The sequence below is a fragment of the Lolium perenne genome, chromosome 1 (assembly GCF_019359855.2).
Source record: "Lolium perenne isolate Kyuss_39 chromosome 1, Kyuss_2.0, whole genome shotgun sequence".
NCBI classification, from domain to species: domain Eukaryota; kingdom Viridiplantae; phylum Streptophyta; class Magnoliopsida; order Poales; family Poaceae; genus Lolium; species Lolium perenne.
In genome coordinates, this window is record NC_067244.2 from 43,179,929 (window position 1) to 43,190,573 (window position 10,645).

Sequence of the window (10,645 nt, forward strand, 5' to 3'; positions counted from 1 at the left end):
TTCCATTTTCAGACATTCTTGGCAAGTGAGGCACTGTTAATCGTTCCTCAAATGTAAATAATGCGTGCAACTAAATTTTCAGGTTAAAAATAACAGTGTTGCATAATAATTAATATTACGCTGAATTCCTTACAATAACATCACAAATTACAGTGACAGCAATTACAAATGAAGTGTCTATCTTATGTAACTATACCAACAATGAGTCAGCAGATTTGATCTTTGTTACCAAGGACAGAAGCTCCAACCCGAGATAGTTCATGTCTTTCTCTCCGATGTCGAAGCTGCAGAATGAGTTCTTGCCATCAATTTCGCCTTCGTCTTCGTTGCCAGTTGAAGCTTCCAGTAAAGAATGTTGTTTCATTGAAAAAACAGGTCTTACTGATTGTACTAACAATGAAAACATTAAGTAAAAGTTTGAATATAAATAGAACAGTATATTGCCAGAATACAAATAAGCAAGAGTATAGATGATTCACATTAATCCAAGGCTTACAGTGTGGCTACTAGAAGGAAACCAATGTTGTAAGGTATTTCTCCAGAGATACAATGTACATCACGTTAAGCAAGAGTATATATGAGATCATGCAAACGAAGATAGTCAGCATTAAAAGAGCAGAACATGGAAAATGAAAAAAAAAATGTGAATACAAAGATTTAGATACTCAAAATGACATAAGTAATCACTATCCCACAGAAGGAAATCAATGTGCCTCCTTTTTTCAGAGTAAGATTAGTTAACCCACAAAGGATACTCACAATAATATCAGGAACATGAATTTTGCTTTTGGTAAGCATGATCTCATATCAACCTGTAATAGCAGGAAAAATTAGTTCATTACATGACGAATAATTACCATAATTTTTCTAACTCCGCAAGAGTAAGAAAGAACAAAACTATTCAAAAGTCACTTATGATGCGGTCCCTGGCGATGATATCATGTGAATATGTCATGTGCTAAATCGTCTCTGAATCTCAGTATCCATAAGGAATATGTATATAAATTCAGAGAAAGTTCATAGAATAGGATGATCAAGTTAGTGTAGATGGAATGATCAAGATAGTGTACAGTACAGACAATAGGCATGTGCATCGGTGCATGAGTATTTAAGCACCATCATGAAAATTACTTGGAAACCAATACATGAGTAGTTAAGCACCATCACGAAAATGCCCAGATTAGTAAGCTAGGATAGTGTCAGAGGCCTAAAAAACAGATGACGCACCAAGCATGTGAAGGGAACATGAAGCACCATATTAGTAATTTCTACATATGTAAACCAACGACCTTATGTTCCAAAAGATTCACTTGGAACACTTGGAAAAATTTGCGACTGCTTTCTTGTCACTATCTGTCAATCAACATTGTTCTGGCCTCTAATAAGAAAACATCATACTGAATTCAAATACGAAAAAATTGTACTGACCTATACGCCCTCTTAGCAATCAGAGTAGTACCGACTCAACCTATGAAGCTCAAAACTGAATATTCGATGACAGTGACTTCGCTTAAGCAGGAGGGTTCTTCCACCATTGCACAACATCTAGCTCTCTTCAAAAAAAGATAGGCACATTTTCTTCAAAACAAGAATACAAACACATTTGCTTCATAAAAAAGAAAACAAATACATCTAGTTACTTGCTAGTATTTTTTCAGAAAATAGATTTTTTTCGGAAACACCAAGTAGAAGGTCAACCAATTTTCTATAATACTAGAAGATTTTAAATTTCAAAGTAGTGTCCATGTGTTCCTGTAAAGCTAATGCAAGCATGAAACTCAAGCTCATCGATACATGGAAACTCTGAGTACCAATGTTGACCTGGATCAAGTTGAAATCGACTGAAGTGTGTGCAATGATACTTACAAGTTACAAGCATACCAAGTCTATCAGATGACTTATTTCATCAGTAATGAAACCTTTCAATTCTTGACTTCCAAGATCCCTGTCAAGGCAAATTAATGAACACAAGAGTTAATAGCAGAAACCATATCAACTTTTCACGAGATATAATAAGCATGCACTATACAATTTATTTTTGAAGTCTACTGAATGATACTTCCAATATGAAGTTTCGTTCAAGTCCACATAATGTTACTGTTGCGCTTATTATCATGTAGGACAATGCACTTTTATCTACTAGCACTAAATTAGAACAATTCATAGACCAGTGGTCCAAAGTAAAACCAGCTGTTGCATTATTCTGCATTAAAAGCAGAGAATGCAGATACACAAGATTTAATTCTCTATGAAAGAGATACTCAGATATGCACAGCTCAAAAGAAATGACATTACTAAAGAAGAATATGCTTGGAAGCTCCTGATTTGAAAGCCCAGTAGCTATGCTTACCTCAACTATATCGATACCACACTAGATATCAAAAACAGAGCCACCATGTCTAGTAATAGTAGAAATGTACAATACAAGAAAGTTGTTGGGATTAAGACAGATAATTACGGTATCAACTAAAATTATAATCGTACAACAGTGAAGTGTTGAAAAAAAAATGTCCAGTTCACAAGAATATGACTATCAGACTATCTGAAAGTAAGTTGTTGGATTTTGAAAGTAAGCTAGACATGCACCGAATAGCATTGCAAGTTGAACACCATCAGGCAGAAAGTCTCAACACATTTATAAAAAATAGACAGTTTAAGAAATTCTAACTATTCAACTCTTTAATGATTTTCTTGTACCATTAGGCCAATAGTGGTTTTTACTTGTGTCATTGACATGATTATTATCTATGAACAGATACTTCCACAATAAGTCTGAACGTCAATAGAACATCTGTATTTTCAGAATACAGATAAGCTAGAATACAGAGGATTTTATAAGGTATATCCAGTGTGACTACTTGAAGGAGACCAATGTTGTAAGTTATTTCTCTAGATATTAATTATACGGAATGTCCCTGTATTCCATAAATAAAGTTCTAACAAGAAAAACTTGACAAATGTGCACCAATATATTAGTAAAACCTTATAAAATCTTCTGTAGCAACATACAGAATCTCAGAGCTAGCTAGATTCTCTGGAAAATGCTACAATAATTTAAAAATCCTTGTAATATACGTATACTGCAAGACACGAGAATAGGTGAAAAAAAGTAACACAGTTACACAGACCACCAAGTTTGTCGAAGAATCACAAAATGAGTAGAGACATGGAGAATGAAATGTACTAACGTACTCACAAGGTTTCGAAATTTGGAATTCAGGACAATGTACAAGGGATGTGTCCAGTGAGCTAGTTGATCTTCAAAATTCTGTAGTCAAGATAGAGAGAGAAAAGAAACATCATAATTGACGCATTGTAAATCATAAAACATGAGGTGAAATTATCTGTTAGTAATAGTCACATTGATAGAGTACTGATCCAACTCCCCGTTAGCCTGGCCTCTCAAAGCAAACTAACACAACATAACTCAATAATTCATGTGACAACAATTATGATATACTCCATATAGATCAAAGAGACTGTACAAGAGCTAGCTCGATCAGTCAGTGGCGACTAGCATACAACCTAACAACCAACTGCTGATTACTTGTGTCATTGACATGATTATTATCTATGAACAGATACTTCCACAGTTAGTCAAGGCAGCAAGTGAAACAATAGTTTATATAATGCATGAAAATAACTGATTATTCAACACCCTGTTGTCCTAATGTTTTCACTGAACCACACAACGACTACTCATATGCTGCATGTTGTGACTTGTCTCGAGAGAACCCTTCTTCTAGAAAGTGAAATACCACAACCAAATTTGATTATGCACGCATACAAATGCGAAGCAGAAATACATTGTATAATTTTACGAGACAAATCACAGTCCGAGTCTCAATCAATCAGTGATAGCATAGAAGTGTGTGAATTTACTGCAGTCTGCATCTAATTGTTGTGTTTTGATACTTCTAGGCTGCTACATGCCGGGTAATTAACATCACTGCCTCTAGAATAGGGACGAGCAATACCCATAAATCCATAATAGAAATTTTTTTTTTGAGGAACACAGTACAAACGCAGACGCTCACATAAACGAGCATACACTCACCCTTATGAACGCACACACGCACACCCTACCCCTATGAGCACCTCCGGAAGACTGAGCCGACGGATTGGATCTTGAAATTGACGAAGTCACCACAGACGCCTCGCTGTCGACGGGAACGTCGCCTCCCACTGAATGAATATTCCGCCTTTATGAGACACACAGATGTCAAACCTGGGGTTTGAACTCTGGTGGGCTGGGGATACAACCATCCTCCTAACCACCCAACCTCAGGTTGGTTCTCCCATAATAGAATTTTAAGAATCTGAGAAAATTAAATCTAGCGTGACCATGATAAGAATTGCTGTCAACATGGACGGCAAGGAACTGAAATCAACAGAACAACCTAGATTATCTAGGTACAGCCTGCAGATTCCTTAATACGAAAGACTCCTCCAGACTTCTTCACACTACACTACCAATTGCATCAGGAAAATATGGGCATGGCTAGGGTTCGCCGTGGGGGCGCGTGGAGATGGTCCGGCGATCTGCAGTGACGGAGGCGGTCGGCGACGGTCGAAGCCATGGGTGGCGGCGGCATAGCACGGGCGTGGAGCAGCCGAAGATGCTGGGGAGGGGACGCACCGCGCCGGCGAACCCGAGCCGCACGGCTAGGGTTTGCCGTGGGGGGCGCGCACGGGAGGAGAGAAGCGTCGCAGCGGCGGGGAATCTAGGGAGAAGACCCGCGTGGAGATGGTCCGGCGATCTGCAGTGGCGGAGGCGGTCGGCGACGGTCGGAGCTGTGGGCGGAGGCGGTCGGCGACGGTCGGAGCCGTGGGCGGCGGCGGCGGCATAGCACGGGCGTGAGGTCGCGTGCGTGCAGGTGGGATGGGAGAGAGGGGATGGGGCTGGGGACTACACACGAATAATCTAAATATTCCGAGGGGTTCTGTGCAAATGTAGATGAAAAAATAGTGCCGGCACTTTTGCTAACTGCCACTAATTAGCATTAGCGGCACTTTTCCAGTACTGCCGCTGATTGCCGAAACATTAGAGGCACTTCATTAATTTGCCGCTAATTAAGTAGGAATTAATGGCACAAATAAGAAACTGCCGCTAAATAGTAGAATTAGAGGCAGAATTGCAAAGTGCCCGCACCAAAAGTGCCGGCAATGCTAGCACCTGAGGTAGTGTGTTTTCCTCTGCCTAGCTTGTGACAATTTTATTCAGCAGGATAAAGTAGAATATGACGAGCCAAGGACGTCTCCCCTCTCCCGCACAGTAACAAAGGGCGATTTCTGAAATCTCCCCGCCGTTCCACCTCGCCACCGCAGTTTCGCCGGATCTCTCGCCCTCCGCCGGCCGCTCCGGCGGCGGGAGGGCGGGGGATCCCCGTTTCGCGGTCGTATATAGTGTAAGATCTGTAGGGTTTGCAGCCGGCGGAGCCATGGAGGTGGTGGTGTCGCCGGTGAAGTGTTTGTTGCAGGTTCGCGACTCCTTCGTCTGCGGCGCTCGGCGGAGCTCCGTGGTCAAGCGCCTGCTTCCTCGCCGTTCGCGGATCGATGCATCCGTGCGGTGCGGTTTACCCCAGCCAGATCCCGTGCGGCGGATCTGGATCTCGAAGATGCTGAAGAAGATGGCGTGGTGCTTTGCGGCGGAGCCGTTGGTCCAGGGCGTTACCCCTCCGGGGGCGGTGAGCGGGGACTTCCCAGTTGCCTTGGGGTTGCTTTCGTCGATCCTTGGCGTGTGGACGAGCAGAGGCAGCGGCGCGTCTCTCTCTCGTTCTGGTCGCTGGCGAAGCTGGAGCTCAGGAGGACTTCGTTGTAATTTCCTTTGTTTCCTGGGTTTTTCTGTAAGAACAAAGTATCAATGAATTCGTCTTCTTCTCGCAAAAAAAAAGTAGAATATATGATTTTTTAATATAATACATACAAAATATAACTTTTTTTTTTACTTTCAGCGTTTGGTTTTACACCCGCGCATGTCATGGAATCATTGGCTAAGCTCCACTGCAAGGCGTCCGTAGCTGCCGGCGAAATTAAATTTGCCGCCTATCTTTTTTTGTCATTGTCATTCCTACACTCTTATTTAGTTTGAAAATACCCCCGTATAACTAGGCCAGCATCAAAATTTACATGCCTATGAACGAATCTATAACAGCCACGTTTATTCAGCCAATTCCAACGTTTGATAGCCTTTTTTTTTTGGAAAATCTGGAGGTGGATCATGGTATTTTCACGTTAGGCTTGAGGTGGAGGCAGCGGACGTACGTGCACCAAGACCGCTGGAGGGGCGCCAAGGGCTCGACCATGCTTCAAAGTAACCGACTACGGGGTGGGGTGCATTCCATGAATGTTGTTGGTCGCGATCCTCGCCATTGTCGTCGCCTTGAGTGTTGGTGTTGCCTCCTCCTTCATTGTGACTGCCACAGTTCCTTCCACGGCCACCACCACCTTATTGATTGAAGTTGCCGCCACCACCTCCATGCCTCCATGGTTGACACCACCAAGGGAATGGTTGACACCACAAACTCTTTTTCTGTAAAGCCTGGTTTTTTTAATACGTGACACATATTATGTTTTCTCTATCACTTTTATAGCACAAAGCTTGGTTTTTTTCATATAATACGTACTCCCTTTGATCATGTTTAATTGACGAAGAGTTTGTGCGTATGTAGCTGTTTTTCTCTGCCTAGCTCACGTTAATTTTATCCAACCGGAGGAAGTAGAAAATATATATTTTTATATATAATACGTAGAAAATACAATTTATCACTTTCAACGTTTGGTTTTACACCCGCGCATGTCATGGGATCATTGGCTAAGCTCCACTGCAAGGAATCCGTAGCTCCCAGCGAGATTAAATTTGCCGCCAATCTTTTTCCGTCATGGTCATTACTACACTCTTTAGCTTGAAAATACCCATGTATAGCTGAGCGGACGATGTACGCCCGGGCTTGGGTGCACTCGGCAGGTGAGTGGCTGTGGTTAATCGCGAAGCAATCAATGCTGCCCATTTTCTAATGATATACGGTGTGTTGAAATTGCAATACACGTCTTCTTGGTTTAGTCTGATAGTACAAACTTTAATAAGGACAGTTGGCAAGCTGTAGACAAATAAATTTCCGCTGGTCAGAACCTGTACCGCACAGGCAAACCATTGGAGTTGTGGCACATCATGGACCATTTTTCATTCGTTCATTAGTAAACGGAGGCTTTTCATGTGCCAGCCGTGCAACGTGTATTAGTCTAAACAGGTATAGTACGAGGTTGGGAGGTGAAAAGTGCTAATTAGAGCCCGGGCTCTTTTAAAAAATTGAAAACTTCCAAAAATTTCAACTATATACAGTACCAGCATGCAAATTTTTTATGTGAAATACCTAGTATTGTAGATACAGCAAAAAAGACAAATTGGACAATTTTTTGAACATTAAAAAGGGACACTATTCATGCTTCTAGATCTGGATTTTTGTTACTCCCTCTGTCGCATGAAATATGTCTTAATTTTGTCTAAATTTTGAGACAAAGTTAAGACACCAAATTTAGACAAAGTTAAGGCATGTCTAATTTTTTTTTATCGAATCAAGGACATAATACAAGATATTTCGTACCGAAAATTCTTAATAAATTTCCAGTTTGAGCACCAGAAAAGCTATGATGTATTGATGTTGCGAATGGTTATCCGTCTAGTTTTGTTCAGATCCATGTAAGTCTTCTTACTGGTGTTAGCAGAATAAAATGTAAAACAGTTGAACAGGGATTCTTTGATTTAGATGAGATTGTCCAGCAGTGAATATAAAGATTGCAGGCTCCGGGGATCTTGGAGTTTTGATATACTACTAATGGATTTAGACATAATTTACATGTTCGGGCATCTACAGAAGAGTGGCAGCATTGCTTAATCCAACATGGTAAGTTCAATGTTAGCCTCGTGGAGGCGATCTTCAGCAAAACTGGATGCGCTCCCTTGCATCATCATTACTTTGTGTAATATCATTCATCCGTGGTTATCAATATTATCCTGTGATATGTTGCAAGTAAAATAATGTGTCAGCTATGTTGAGGAACCCCACAGCAACAGCCAAGATTGGTAGCTACATTTTTTTTCAGGCTGGGTAAATATATAAAAGAAATTGATAACCATAGAAATCATATAAAGGTAAAACCTTGCAAACTGCTAATTTCAAGTCTTAGACACCAGTTTTTCACAAAGAAAGATGCGCAGATATCAGATTCATCACTGTAAAAAAGGGTTGAATACAGTCGTGGCATCACGAATATTGTTGTTACTATAATATTTGCATAGGAAATAAGGAGGAAAGTTCAAGCAGCGTAAAATGATAACCTCCTGTAATGGGTGTACTAGTATAGGGAATCGCTTTGACAAGTTGAATTTATCGACTTGCCAGTCAGCGAAATATTTCTGGATGCATTCAAATAAATCCTTTTGGATTAAATTTGCAGTTAGTTTTAGCTTCTTTGTTGCATTTAATCCTCAAGATCCAGTGGTAGGGTCCATGACATGAATTATTTTGTTCGGCGTTTCAAAAGAAAAATTGTACAAGCTGTCAAGTAGAAGTAAAGGAGTGTGGAACAACATGGAGAAGTGTTTTATAATCTAAATTATTTTTGGATTTGTGGGAAGGTATGTGTGCATTAGTAACATAAATAAATGCATTTGTGTACTGATTAATTGGTAATATATAACATTATAGTGTAGTGGAACTCACCAGCCAGCAAGAGTTTACGGTAAACCCCTGTTTGACAAATTGGTTTGGGATAGATGCAATATTTGAGTAATTCATTACTGCCACCACATCTACCTGTGATTAGATGATGGATTATGGTTAATGGTGTTAATAATTAATGTGGTGTAATTTTTATAGTGCTAGATATGTAAGCTAAAAATGGTGCGAATGGGATAGATTTACCGCAAATTATGGTTCAAGATGACAGCTCCAATGAGAAATCCATGCCATGATGCATTCTGTGATGTTGATCTGCATTATTCGCCTGATTATACAAGAGAAAAGCCTGTGATCCATTGGGTGGTTCCAATTAACAGTTCCTGATAACAATTCCAAGAATGTCTACTAATCTAGGGTACTCATGTATGATCATGACCTGACGAAATGAACTAGATTTTTTTACAATGGCGAGAAGTAAATCTATGCAGGTGCTTAATCACAACTGTACGATGTCAGGGTTATATTATAAGATTGTCTATTTGTGTGAAGAATTGTAGTGATTGTTAGTTCATAGAGTACGAGTTTAGACTCAAACGTAATATTCAGGTCAACAAAAATAAAAGGGGTATATATCAATAATTTCGGCAATGCTTACAAAGGGGGGGAGTTATTCAACTGGAAGTTAATTATAATCTAAAGGCATCTTCAATGGGGAGACCTATTTCGGACACAAAAATGTCCATTATTGTCAGAAATGGGTCGCCCTTGACAAGGGTCTGCACAACCGGCAGACCTATTTGGACAAAAACTTGTCCGTTTGTTTAGTCAATAACAAAGGGGGTCTACATGTCATAGACTCTATAATTTCCTATTCTCGCTGAAATCAGTATATCTCAAACAATTGCAATCAAAATTTGCACTGAATCACATACATCTAGCAAATTCTAATTATGCGTACTAGTACAACATTTTACCAGATAACAAAAAAAGAGCATCACCCAAAGAGCTAGCAGATAATGCATAGATTAGCTAGTGCATCGTGTACTGATTAGCTAGCAGCCAGGGACGAAGCTCCACAGAGTGCTATGGTGTCACCTCTACTGGAATGGGATCAGGTTATCCAAGACAGCAGCGCCGACCTGCTCCATCCCTGCTATCACCTGATGCGGACGACGTGGGGGCGCGCACCACAGCCATGGGCACGGACCGAGCGAGCCTCACACGCACAACCATGAGCTCCTGTGGCCGCGGGGAGAGGGCCTAGCCGAGGGAGACGCCGATAGCAACCGTGACCTCGTCAGGGCGGCGGCGGCTGGTGGCGCCGTCGGTCGGGGAGTCGCGGCGGGGCCGGCCAGAGCGGAGGCGGTGGCCGGTGGGGATCGAGATGCGCTTCGACACGGGATTAGAGTTGAGAGAGAAGAGGAAATAGAATGGGCCTGACTGCTTTTCTGCTTTTGGACCTCCATGTTCTATGATGGATACGAGTGAGGTAGTTGGGGCTATCCACGCTCTGTATTTCATCAGGCTGTCTATACAACATTATACACAACGTGTTATGACGTAGGCTTATGAAACGGATGGTCTGATAGGGATTCGATAAAAGGAGCACCCAAGCTCGGGCTGCCTTCAGAGTTTTCGTGTATAGCTAGCCTACCATCAAAATTCACATGCCTATTAACGAAACTATAACAGCCACTTATTCAGCCAATTCCAACGTTTGATAGTTTTTTTTTTGGAAAATCTTGAGCGGATCGATCCGCACGTTTACCTCCTCCCGTGAGGCAAAACTAAAGTTGACATGGTATTTTCACGTTGGGTCCAACAATTTTCTTACAGTATTTTTTTCCGAAAAATCATGGTCATTGGCGCCCTTTCGCTCGGCCAGGATCCAGTCGTGCTCGCGTTTCGGATTTTGAACGTTCGAACAATATCTTGGTTCTGTTTTTTTTGCACATGATGGGTAG

General features: G+C 41.3%; 2 long non-coding RNA genes across 4 annotated transcripts; both read right to left on the reverse strand.

Annotated features, from left to right (window-relative positions):
• Positions 1-410: 410 nt before the first annotated feature.
• Positions 411-4,979, reverse strand: LOC127348057 (uncharacterized). Of its 2 annotated transcripts, XR_007879670.2 has the most exons (3): positions 3,197-4,937; positions 1,867-1,945; positions 411-1,553 (listed from the first exon to the last, which is right to left on the reverse strand). It is a non-coding gene; the product is annotated as an uncharacterized lncRNA (long non-coding RNA). The 2 variants fall into 2 exon arrangements; XR_011753811.1 differs by lacking the exon at positions 1,867-1,945 and having other exon boundaries at positions 3,197-4,979.
• A 2,755-nt stretch (positions 4,980-7,734) lies between these two features.
• Positions 7,735-10,198, reverse strand: LOC127348064 (uncharacterized). Of its 2 annotated transcripts, XR_007879674.2 has the most exons (4): positions 9,777-10,198; positions 8,925-9,006; positions 8,724-8,816; positions 7,735-8,014 (listed from the first exon to the last, which is right to left on the reverse strand). It is a non-coding gene; the product is annotated as an uncharacterized lncRNA (long non-coding RNA). The 2 variants fall into 2 exon arrangements; XR_007879671.2 differs by having other exon boundaries at positions 8,925-10,191.
• Between the last annotated feature and the right edge of the window lie 447 nt (positions 10,199-10,645).